The sequence below is a fragment of the Protopterus annectens genome, chromosome 13.part0 (genome assembly GCF_019279795.1).
Source record: "Protopterus annectens isolate FY-2018-M chromosome 13.part0, PAN1.0, whole genome shotgun sequence".
In the NCBI taxonomy this organism is placed as follows: domain Eukaryota; kingdom Metazoa; phylum Chordata; order Ceratodontiformes; family Protopteridae; genus Protopterus; species Protopterus annectens.
Window position 1 is genome coordinate 277,963,226 of NC_056747.1, and position 12,973 is coordinate 277,976,198.

Genomic DNA, 12,973 nt, shown 5'->3' on the forward strand with positions numbered 1-12,973 from the left:
CGTTAGACACAAGGGATTTGTCTAACACTGAATGGGTGGTTACGTTCAATAAACAGTCCTGTGTAAGCTCACTTTCTGTCATAATGCTGCCAAATGCCTCCAAAATCAACCAAAAAACAGCTAAACAACTCCAAAGAACAAAGTAAAAGTGAAAAAGCAGCAAATCAAAGACCAGGAAGGAACCGGACCACAAAACTTATAAGCTTTTGTTCATTTAATAAAACACCACGAACTTCATCAGAATAAATACAAAAACTTGAAACCACCCTTTAAATACTTGTCATGTGCAAAAAATCATCCAATGACAATATGCTTCAAATATATTACTTAAATAGCCACTGTGATGTCATGAAAATTTAAAAATACACTACAATTTTTTTTAAACATTGCATATGTATAAAAACATGAATATATACACACATATATATATATATATATATATATATATATATATATATATATATATATATATATATATATATATATAATATATATATAATAGTCAACAATAACAAACTACTACACAGTTTGTGTGTGTCTTTCGGCTTTTCCCGGTTAGGGGTCGCCACAGCGGAACTCCGGTCCGCTAATGATTGGCAGTAGATTTTTACGTGCTGGCTTGTTGGGCCTAACGCACAACCTTCAACGAAGGAACGCCCAGTCACGCATGTCACCACACAGAAGACGCTCTGAGAATCGAATGGGCAACGTCTAATTGTGAGGTGACAATGCTACCACAGCACCACCACTGCAGTTGTACAACAAACTACTAGACAGTGTTTCATCAAATAAAGCCCATTTGGCTCACTACATCAAAGCCTTTGTAACTGAAGAAAACACTTGATGTTAATAGTTTCATTTAGTCCTGGAGGGTAGTCTGCTCTTAAAGCTATCTGCCATTTAGTTTCCCTACATTCTAATAATGCTTTAAAATTACCCACCATAGGACCACAAACTACTTTGTCTAAGACAAAGAATGTAAATTTCTTAAAATTGTTACATAATAAAACATGCCGTGTCAGTGCATTATTCCTGTCTTTGTTTCTCACTGCCAACACATGTTCATAAATCCTTCTACTTAGTGACCTGATGGTCTTGCCAACATAAAAACTGGTAAAAGAATTGCATACTGCGAGATAAACAATACCCACAGAATCACATGTAAACCTGTCCTTTGCCCAAATAACGTTTCTTGAAATGTTTCAACTCAACAGAACCTGAATTGGCTATGTATCTACATTGCCTGCAATGACCACAAGCAAAAGTCCCAACAAGGTCTTTGACCCCATTGTGTGATGTCTTAGAAGTACTTTCAAGTATACTTCTTATGTTACATACCTTTTTATAACTGAACAAAGGTTCATTACCCAGGACTTTCACCAATTCAGAATGTCCAAGCAACACCTTCCAATTTTCCTTAATAACACGCTTAATAATGTCCATTCCATCTGAAATGGACAATGAGAAGGCAAGCTCAAGCACCTTGTTGTTTTGATTCACCCTACTTGCTACACTGAAATTGCCTCTCAAAATGGGACTAGCTAAACTGTCTCTGAGAGTTATAACTTCTGCAACAGTGTTACGTAACCAAAACAAATCATATCCCCTGGCTATAAAATATCTTTTCAGTTTGTTAACCTCACCATCAAAAACAGAATCTTCACTGGTCAAACAACTCAGCCGTATAAGTTGTCCCTTGACAACCCCTCTTTTCACATGTTGGGGGAATATGTTATTAAGGAAAATTAGAAGGTGCTGCTTGGACATTCTGAATTGGTGAAAGTCCTGGGTAATGAACCTTTGTTCACTTATAAAAAGGCATTTAAAATAAGAAGTATACTTAAAAGTACTTCTAAGACATCACACAATGGGGTCAAAGACCCTGTTGGGACATTTGCTTGTGGTCATTGCAGGTAGTATAGATACATAGCCAATTCAGGTTCTGTTGAGTTGAAACATTTCAAGAAAGTTATTTGGGCAAAGGACAGGTTTACATGTGATTCTGTGGGTATTGTTTATCTTGCAGTATGTAATTCTTGTACCAATTTTTATGTTGGCAAGACCATCATGTCACTAAGTAGAAGGATTTATGAACATGTGTGGCAGTGAGAAACAAAGACAGGAATAATGCACTGACACTACATGTTTTATTATGTAACAATTTTAAGAAATTTACATTCTAAAGTAGTTTGTGGTCCTTTGTTGGGTAATTTTAAAGCCTTATTAGAAACTATTGTCAATTGTAATTCTAGTGGAGTGGTCTATGCAGCCCTATGTAAAAAATGTCCAGCTTTTTACATAGGAAAAACTGACAGACCACTAAAAAAACGAATTTATGAACATACATATGCCATGAATAGATTAGATTTGAACAATGCTCTTGCAAAACATATACATAACAATTCCGAGCATTACTTTCATTTTGCAGTTATCCATCAGGTTCAGCCGCACATCAGAGGAGGGCCATGGCAATTAAGACTAGAAGAACAAGAAGCCATCTGGCAGATAAGCACTGCAGCCTATTCACCTCCCGGACTAAACAAAATATTGTCCATTAAACGTTTTTTGAAATTGTTGGCTTTGACTAGATAGAGAACGAAAAATGAAATATATATATAAAAAAACACAATCATTTTTTGTTTCTCTATTTATACCTATAGGTTAAGGTTCTGAATTTATGCACATGGTTACTAATAGGTTTATGGATTCACAAAGTTATTAACACATACATACAAGTGTGTCTATATATTTAGAAATTATTTTGTTGTGCTATTCACTATTATGTGTATAGGTTGAGTTTCTATAATACTATCAACTTTCAAATCATTTTAGAGTAATATGCATCATATTGTACTGATACAATAAGTATATACATATAGATTTTTTGATCAGTACTATATGCATTGTTCATATCATGTTACAAACATGGGTTTTGAGTAGTAATCTTGATGTACATGTATTTATGTACATTTTTTATACACACACTTTTTTATAAATTCTTGTTTTTTATCAATGCATGTACTAACTCACCCATGTATTTGTAAATTTACTCAAATTCCTGCTTGTTTTTTGCCTCAGTTAAACACAATACATTTGAGTATATAGATTTTAGTATAGGATGTTTTTTAGAAATTGGCTGGTTATTGTTTTATGTCATTATGTCATTTTTTTCATGTATATGTTGCTTCAATAGTAACACCCAATATGTCTTTAAATGTAGGAGAATCATTGTGATGTCATTATTGATTCAAGTATTTAATATGGCAATTAAAGCCTTTATTTGTTTTATGTCTGATGAAGGCGAGGGAATTTTCCTTTGCCGAAAGCGCTTACAATTAAATAAGGGTTATTTGACATCCTGCCTGTTCTTTGCCTTCTGGAGTCGTTGCCTTTACAGATTTTTGCCAGATAGCCTTAAGAGCAGACTACCCTCCAGGACTAAATTAATCTATTAACATCAAGTGTTTTCTTCAGTTACAAAGACTTTGATGTAGTGAGCCATGCTGTTCACAAAATGGGCTTTATTTGTTGAAACACTGTGTAGTAGCTTGTTATTGTTGACTATTATATATATATTTTTTTTTCATTTTTTTTACATATGCAATGTTAAAAAAATTGTAGTGTATTTTTAAATTTTCATGACATCACAGTGGCTATTTAAATAATTTATTTGAAGCATTTTGTCATTGGATGATTTTTTTGCACATGACAAGTATTTAAAGGGTGATTTCAAGTTTTTGTATTTATTCTGATGAAGTTTGTGGTGTATTATTAAACGAACAAAAGCTTATAAATTTTGTGGTCCAGTTCCTTCCTGGTCTTTGGTTTGCTGCTTTTTCACTTTTACTTTGTTCTTTGGAGTTGTTTAGTTGTTTTCCATATCATTAAGTCTGACAAATTCACAACATCAGAACTGTACATGTTCCAATTTTAAGAAGGCAAAAATAGAAGCAGAGCTTTAAAGATATTTATTATCATTACTGATCCAAATGTTAACCTACAAACTAGCACAGCCTGAACTAGAGTCCACATCAAGTCATCAGTAAGAAAAAGCTTGAGTCCAGAAAACGGTCCATGTTTTTATTTGATTTTTTTATTATTTCAGTAAAGTGTTTCTTGAGATTCATCCATATATCATGGCAAACTACCATGTATTTGATGGTGTTAATACTTTCTGGATTATATTAAAAAAATGTGTGTAAGTAATGTAGTATCTAGATGAGTCAGTGTTTTTGAAAGCATCATTGGTTAAATTTCTATTGCATTTAGTATAATTCTGTAGTTAGTGAACTGCTTTTCCAAATTTGAAAATGGTGAATCAGCTTTGGTTTAGATACAATGACTATTGAGATTCACTGCATGAACAAAAAAATCATTCATACATTGTAGCAATAGTACGTATGTACAACATGGCCACTCATTATTAATTTGGAGGTGTACAGTGCTGGACTATGTGATGATCCTTTTAGAATTCTAATTTTGTAGTTTTTTGGCTTACAGTGTTATGGCAAACATCATACCATGAAATATAATGATATTAATTTAACATGAAAGCCATGACAGGGTGGATTCATACATGCCATGTAGACGTGAGTCTGTTTAGCACTATGTGGAGATGCAAGTGGCGATAGCCTTTGAGAATCCCTTAAATGTAACCACCATGTTGTCATCATTCACTGTAGAAGATACTTGTTCAGTTACAGCCAGTGTTACTAGCTTTAGAATCGGATAGGGCATGAAATATTGTTGTGTTAGGATAATATTCTTTTAGGCTCTGCCTGTTAGCTGCTTGTATAATATTTTTCAGTGTCTTTGCTTCAAGGCTTAGTACTTAATTAGGTATGCAGTCTGTGATTGCACTGGTGAAGTTTCCTTTGTGTAATAGTATGATGATGAAAGAGTTTCAAGGCTGTGGTTTTCCCCTTTGTTTTGTGATTTCTGAGTTCTGTGATGTGAAAGAAGATTGTTTCATTGTGGTTTTAGTAAAAAGGTGGTGGCCTCTCCTGAGAAGGTGATCATAACATCTTAAGTGAAGGAAGCAGTTTTGTAATAGTTGCATTATCTGTATTATGCAATGTTGTTAGAAAGTTATAGCAGCAGTTGACATTAAGTGAGACTAGTAGTTGTAGGTGGAACTGTATCAGCCAATGATCCTGGAAGAGAGGCTTTTAATGTCTGGTTTCGGACTACAGCAGGCTGTTTATACAAATCTGGCAGTATTCAGTTGAAGTTTTATACTGCAGAAATATTCTCTTTAGACACTGAAAACTATTTTCTTGCAGAAGTTCCTCAATTTCTTGCATTATGTATGTTACAGGTAGATATATATTAAATGAGTAGTTTCCACAAGGAGACCCAAGTATATTAAATATTCTTGATTTTTTAATTTTTAAAATCCTTCTAGCTTTCTGTGCAGTCCACATGGAAACTTCTACTCTCCCCTGCCTCTGTGCTCTCTCGCTTTAGAAGCTTCTCCCGATGGGTTAAACACTCTGTGGTCATCCCATGCCCAACAGACTCACCCAGCAAAATACCTTGTGAAAGAGTGTAAATTTGCTTCAGTTACCTGCCTGAAGCAGCTCCAAAACCAAACTAAAGAGCACAGCTTTCTAAACTCTTCTCCCGTTGGGTTAAACACTCTGTGGTCATCCCCTGCCCAACAGACTCACCTAGCAAAATACCTTGTGAAAGAGTGTAAATCTGCTTCAGTTACCTGCCTGAAGCAGCTCCAAAACCAAACTAAAGAGCACAGCTTTCTAAACTCCTCTTCTGACAGGTTAAACACTCTGTGGTCATTCCCTGCCCAACAGACTCGCCCAGCAAAATATCTTGTGAAAGAGTGTAAATCTCCTACAGTTACCTGCCTGAAGCAGCTCCAAAACCAAACTAAAGAGCACAGCTTTCTAAACTCTTCTCCCGACAGATTAAACACTCTGTGGTCATTCGCTACCCAACAGACTCGCCCAGCAAAATACCCTGTGAAAGAGTGTAAATCTGCTTCAGTTACCTGCCTGAAGCAGCTCCAAAACCAAACTAAACAGCACAGCTTTCTAAACTGTAGGTGTTCCTTATATTGCAATTTATTCACACTCTGAATCTGTTTTTAAAACTATCTGCTTTTAAAAAAGTAAACTGCTCCTTATTTAAAGTATTACTACAGGGCAGATGAGCATACACGCAGGTTTGTTTTTTTTCTGGCTGTAGCATCTTACTTTGGCCACCAGATGGCAACACACTGCCAGCAGTCTACCACTGCACTACAGGGAAGCAGATATATCGAACTTACCCCAATTTGGCTGTTTTTTCCTGCTATCCCTGATTAGAGCTCACTGATTGTCCCTGTAATCTTGTGGTGGCTGAGCCCCTCTCCGTTCGAATCGTTATGCTCGGCTCACTCCGCTCCCCTACCCTGCCCCCAGTTCCCACCGGTCCCCACTACTTCTACATTTATTCTAATCCCCAGTCACCTGACCACTCCCTACAGCCACTCACCTGCAACCACCCTAACCACACCCTAATTTACCACTTGCATCCAAATACCACAAACCCAAACTATGCAGGCCTTACTTTCATCTCTCCTACTAATCCTCACAACTCTAACCTACGTTACATCCTTACACACAAACACATCACTACCACACATCACCTACCATACAACACATACCTTCACACCTGTTATTACACACATAAGCTTTCCTATAGCCCTCTCTTTATTTAGTGACAACACAATACTATTTTTATGTAACAAGTATGTTTCACTATTCTACACTAGAAAAACGTCAAGTAAACAATACATAGATATTCTACAAACTACCAAGCTTCAACTTTCATTAAAGAAATACCTCCTTATCTTGGGGGACATTCACCCAAATCCTGGGCCAAGCAACATTATACCCCCAAACAAACCCACTCATCATCAGTCTTAACTCTCTCAGTATATCAAACAAACTTCCTCACTTACACGGATCCATAACTCACTACTCCCCCGATATCCTTACCATAACAGAGACCTGGCTAAAACCCAGCACAGAGAACAAAGAAATTCTCCCTCCAGGATATAATATCCTACGGCTACATAGACCTGGAAAGAAGGGTGGGGCATTGCAGTTTACGATAAAAATACAATTTCTCTCCAACCTCTACTAACTCCTCTACCTAAATTTAATACTGCTGAGATCGTACGCTCTGTCCTACTGTTAAATAAGAAAAAGAGCATCAATATTCTATGCATATATCCCTCCAGGTAATAACGCTCCAGTAATTGAGGAGATTCTACAAAGGTCAAAAGATAATCTCCCACAGGAAACTATTTTATTAGGTGACCTAAACACTGACTGGCTAGCCTGTAACTCTAAAAACCCAACTAACCACATCAACCTATATGGATTTTCTCAACTCATTCCAGAACCAACTAGAGTAGACAAAAAATCCCATAAGGAATCTATACCAGACTGGACATCAGTAAATTACCCTGACCATAATTACCAAGTAGGTAGTCTACCTGACGGACTTATTGACAGTCTCCCTACTTTCATCCTATGAAAACATACTAACTTACCCAAACCTACAGTCTATAGACAAGTCAGAAACAATCATGATGTTAACCCTCTAGAACTCAACACTATATTAAAAAATGTAACTGGGAACCACTATACAGCCTTGACCTAGACCAAGCAGTGGACTATTTTAATAGTACTCTTATTAACATCCTTGATTCAGTTGTCCCAGAAAGAAAAAATAGAGCTAAGCAACACTATGCTCCTTGGCTTACTAAATCCACTAGAGCCCTATTAAAAAACAGAGCCAAGGCATGGAAAACCTGGAAGAAAGATAACACTAGTCTATCCAAACAAAACTATCAACACCTTAGGAATCAGGACAAAAAACAAACAAAGCTTGATAAACAGAACTACTTTCTAGATATATAAAATAAACACTCCAATAACCCCCAAAAGTTCTGGCATGCAATAAACTTTCTACTAAAACCTGGTAAAACCTTCACACCAGCACCCACCTCCACCTCTACAAACACAGATAGCGATATAGCCTCCCAATTTAATCACCACTTTATTGAATCAATTAAATCACTATCAACTCAACTTTCCAAAAATAGCTACTCATCCATACCAACAACTCCTAACAACTCACCTTCCTTTACATTTTCTCCTGTCCCAACCTCAATTAAAAAATACCTCTTAAAACTTAAACCCACTGCTCTTGCAGCAGATGGTATACCTGGTCATTTCCTAAAAATGGCTGCCAACTCTCTATCCTACCCAGCCTCAATCTTAATCAACCACTCCATACAGGAATCCCACATCCCTCAACTATGGAAAATCTATTACATTATTCCCATTCATAAGGGTGGGAATTCCTATGATTTCTCTAACTATTGCCCCATAGCCATTCTGTCTCCTTTATCAAAGATACTTGAGAAATGGATACACTCTCATGTCATGCATTTCCTAGACTCTAACAATCTCTTCTCCTCTATACAACATGGTTTCTGCCCACACCACAGTACAACTTCAGCCCTTCTCTCTTTCACAAACCTGGTTAACCAACATAGAAATAACAACAGATTTGTATCTGCTATATTCCTGGACCTCTCCAAAGCATTTGACATGGTTTCCCACTCCATTCTAATGGATAATCTTACCTCTCTATCCTTTGCCCCCTAACACTTTTGCATGGTTTAAAAACTATCTATCAGACCAATAACAAGCTGTCCAGTGGCAAGGAGTTATATCATCTTTACTCCCAACTACCATTGGTGTACCTCAAGGTTCCATACTCGGTCCACTCCTGTTTTCTATCTTTACCAATAATCTACATTCCTCTACCCTACAGGCTTCACTCATATAGTATGCAGACGATTCCACCCTGATCTGCCCCACCCCAAATGTCACCACCCTACAGCATCTCGCCCAGGAATCTTTTACCTCAGTAGAAAGTTGGATCACAGATATTCAACTTATCTTAAATCCCAACAAAATGAAACTACTTCTGTTTACCCCAAACAAATCAAAAACCACTCCACTCACCTTCTCTATCTCCTCCAATAATGGAACTATCATTTCACCCTCTCTCAACACCAAGCTGCTTGGCGTCAAAATAGATAACCTACACTTTGACATCCATATTTCTCAAACAATTAAAAAGGTACACAAAAATGGGGTCCCTATACAGACAAAAAGACTTTCTATCAGATCAAGCTCGGGTCACCCTAGCTCAAATCCACCTTCTTTCCACACTCATGCATGCAGCACCTATTTTCACCTATTTACGAAAATCTGACCTGGAGAAACTTGAGTCGTGTTATAACAAAATTGCCAAGTTTGCAAAAAATTCCCTCTTTAGAATACACCATTGTATACCTCTTAGGCAACTTCAGTGGCTTGAGCTCCCATAGTTATTAACCTACCACCAACTAGTCATAGCTTATAACAACCTAAAATATCCTGAAAAAACTCCAGCCCTTAGGGAATTACTGACTAACTACATTCCAAATCGACCACTCCGCTCTGCCAACAAATCACTCCTCTCTATCTCCACAGCCAACAACACAGCAGGTAAAGCTCTATTTTCTCACAGTATGGCAAAAAGTTGGAATAATCTCCCTCCCTCAGTGACTTCTGCACCTAATACCAAACAATTCAAAAACTCCATTAAGGGTCATCTTATTAGCTCTTGGGTATGTCCATGTATTACTTAATCCTAGTGTATGCTACCACCATCTTTCTCTCTTCTCTCCAATTATCAGACCCTCAGTAAAAATGGAAGTAACAAATGATATTCCTTGACATATGGAAATGTTGTTATGATCTCTGTCTGTATATTTTGATGACTAACTTAATGTTCACTTGTATATATTGCTGATATGATCCTTCTTTGCGTACTGTTCTAGTATGCACAAAATACTGCTCAATAACAAAGTCTTTACTTTACATTATGTATTATTATCATTGTCTGCTATATTAATTAAGTGGAGCTTTTCTCCCCAGGCCTCCGGTGTAAATGGACCTTGTCCAGTCAGACCATCCCGCTTAACAAATGTAAAATAAATAAAAATAAAATAAAATAAATAAATAGATTTCCCTGGTCATTCATAGTTTCATTTTGGATGTTATCTTGAAAGAAATACAGATCCGAGAACCATGAGAGATGTGTTAAATTATTCATTTGTTTCATCTAGTCTTCTTCTCCTTTCATTTGCTCCAGTTAGGGGTCACCACAGTGGATCATTAGTGCCACAGAATGAGTGGCAGTAAAGTTTTACGATGTCCAGGTGCCCAACCTTCCTCAGAAGGCCCACACTCACACCTAGGGCCAATTTAGAGTGTCTAATCTACCTGCAGCATATCTTGAGAATGTGGGAGGAAACTGGAGCACTCAGAGGAAATGGGGAGGACATGCAAACGACACATAAAAGTCACCCAAGCCAAGAATCGAACTGAGGAACCTCTTGCTGGGAGGTGACAATGCTAACCCCTGCACCACTGTGCTGCTCGAGTTGCTCCACCTAGTCTGACAGTGTTAAAGTGGGGGACCAGCCAGCATGTCTTAGAATATGTATAAATGAAGTAGGTAGTATAGTCTCAGGAATGACTTGATATCTATAGCTTCTTGCTCGGGAGCATATGTTTCATGTTTCAAATACTGACAAGTGAGGGATCAGGTAATCTGACATAAGTCTACAGGAAAGTATATTTACAGGTGAGTTTGAAACCATTCTGGCCAGCATGTTATTGTTTCTAGAGGTTTTGATTTTATCTGGAAAACCTATAAGCTAATCGAACTCATGAAGACTGATTTCGTAACCCACAGGTATAGAATTTTAGGAACAATCTGAGTTTCCTTTTATAGTGTACTCTTCAAAAAGTTTCCACTGTATTGTACTGGTTTCAATCATCTATACTAAAGTATTGTCATTCATTCTAGTAGATGCTTATTTCATGGGATGTAAATACTTGCAATGGAAAGTTTTTATTATGTCATATATGTTGGGTGAGAAGCTGGGATTTATGTCCTGTTATTCATAGTTGCTGTTGCTGCTAGTGAAACAATGTAGCACTGATGATTTTAGCTATCGATACTGATTGACCTCCTGTTACTTTATGTTTCTGTTGACACTGAAAACATTCTAGTGAAACTTAGGTCAGACTGACTGTGATACTCTGTAAGGCATGCTTCTGATTGAGCTAGTGCATCTAGCTGAGAAAAGATGATTAAGCTTCAAATTGTGCCATTTTATTATTTTTATTGACAAGCCTCTCTGGTTTATGCCAATAAGTGAAGCAAGCAGATGGCTGGATAGTGTGTGTCCAGGGTTTTAGTCAAACATTTCCTGATTGCAGGACGGGCAGGGTACGTACTGTATCATGGTACAGATGGAATATTTTATTCCAGGTGATCAGGGCATGTTTGTGTTTCTGGAAGCTTGAGGGTTTTTTGTGTATAACTGGCAAGAGAAGTAGTATATAATGATGAGCGTCAGGTAAGGAGAGGTGTGCTAGTGATCCCTAATAGATGTAGGAGACAGAAAAGCATCAGTAGTTGTTATCATTTGAATAGCTGTGCAGCATTTGGGATTATTTAACAGGTAATGAGACGATAATTGTTAGTTAATATAGCATGGAAAAAGAATATGAAGGAAATATGCTACCTGTGGAGGGCAGGTAATGTGTGACTAATGTACAACAGTGCAAGGCACAGGAGATGTGGAAGAGTTAATGGTTGTAGTAGAACGAGTTGGGTATGTAGCGTTTTAGGAATAGTCGGTAAGAATAAGCAATGGGATTTTATAAAAGTAGGGGTGGAAACTTATTGAAAAGCTAAACTGAGGTGATATAAGGTAAGTATAAATAGCAGTGCATGACAATGGGGGTAGGTGGTGGGAATGTACCAGATGTTAATGATCATACTGTCTCTGGCAGTGCTAACAGGTAATTTGCAAGCACTCAAAAGGTACAGAGCAGACAGAAGCATGACAGGAAAATTGAGTAGGCTGTATAAGGAAGTAGAAACAGAGTTTAGCATGTAAGAGACCAAACACTTTGATGTAAACTACTAGGAGAACTAACGTTAATAAAAGGGATTACGCTAGACCCTAGGTTATATGACATGAGCTAGAAACACTGGCTCAAGATAGAGTATTACCTAATGTTATATAATTGGGTTTATGTTCATAAGTGCTAGTATTATGTAGATTACGTCAGTTCATAACACATGCAGCAGATCTAATATATCCAGCAGGTTGCAGTAACCCTGTGGCTTACACTTTCTGCTTTCAGTATGTCCTTAAATAAGATCACTCATTTCTTCTGAGTTATACATCAAAATGGGAAGTAAACATAATGGTTAACTGGCAATGCTGACTGATTTACGAAAGAAAGTGCAGCAGTTTCACAAACATGGAATACTTTTAAACATAATCTAAAAAGTGACTGTTTACACATCTGTGCCTCTGTTTTAACTATTAAACAGTTTCATCACTGTTACACAGGCAAATTAACATCAGAATATCTATACAAACGCATATAGTTTCTTTCTAGTTAATATCAGATTTAACTATATTCAATAATGCATATAGCTTCTCCAGACAGCATTTAGCTTAATAATTATTGGTGCCAAATGTTTCTAACCAGCATTTGTCAAGGCTTGCTAGGGTACAATTCTCATAAATTTCATCTATGAATTACTAATTTAACCTTTAACATAGAGTCTGTATTCTGGGTTGTCATTTAGTCCATGAAATTAATTACTCACCAATGGAGTGAATGACCGTGAAATGCTGTCAAGTGTTTCATTCATTAACATTTTAAGATTTTGGAAGAATGGAACATCAAATGTGTGCAGGTAAGGCAAGTGTCAGTTTGGGGAAACAGATGTAAAACTTTCAGATATTCTGAAGGTTTCAGCATTGAGGGTGGGATGGTTTGTGTCAGTTTAGACAGATTAGAGTTGGAGTAAA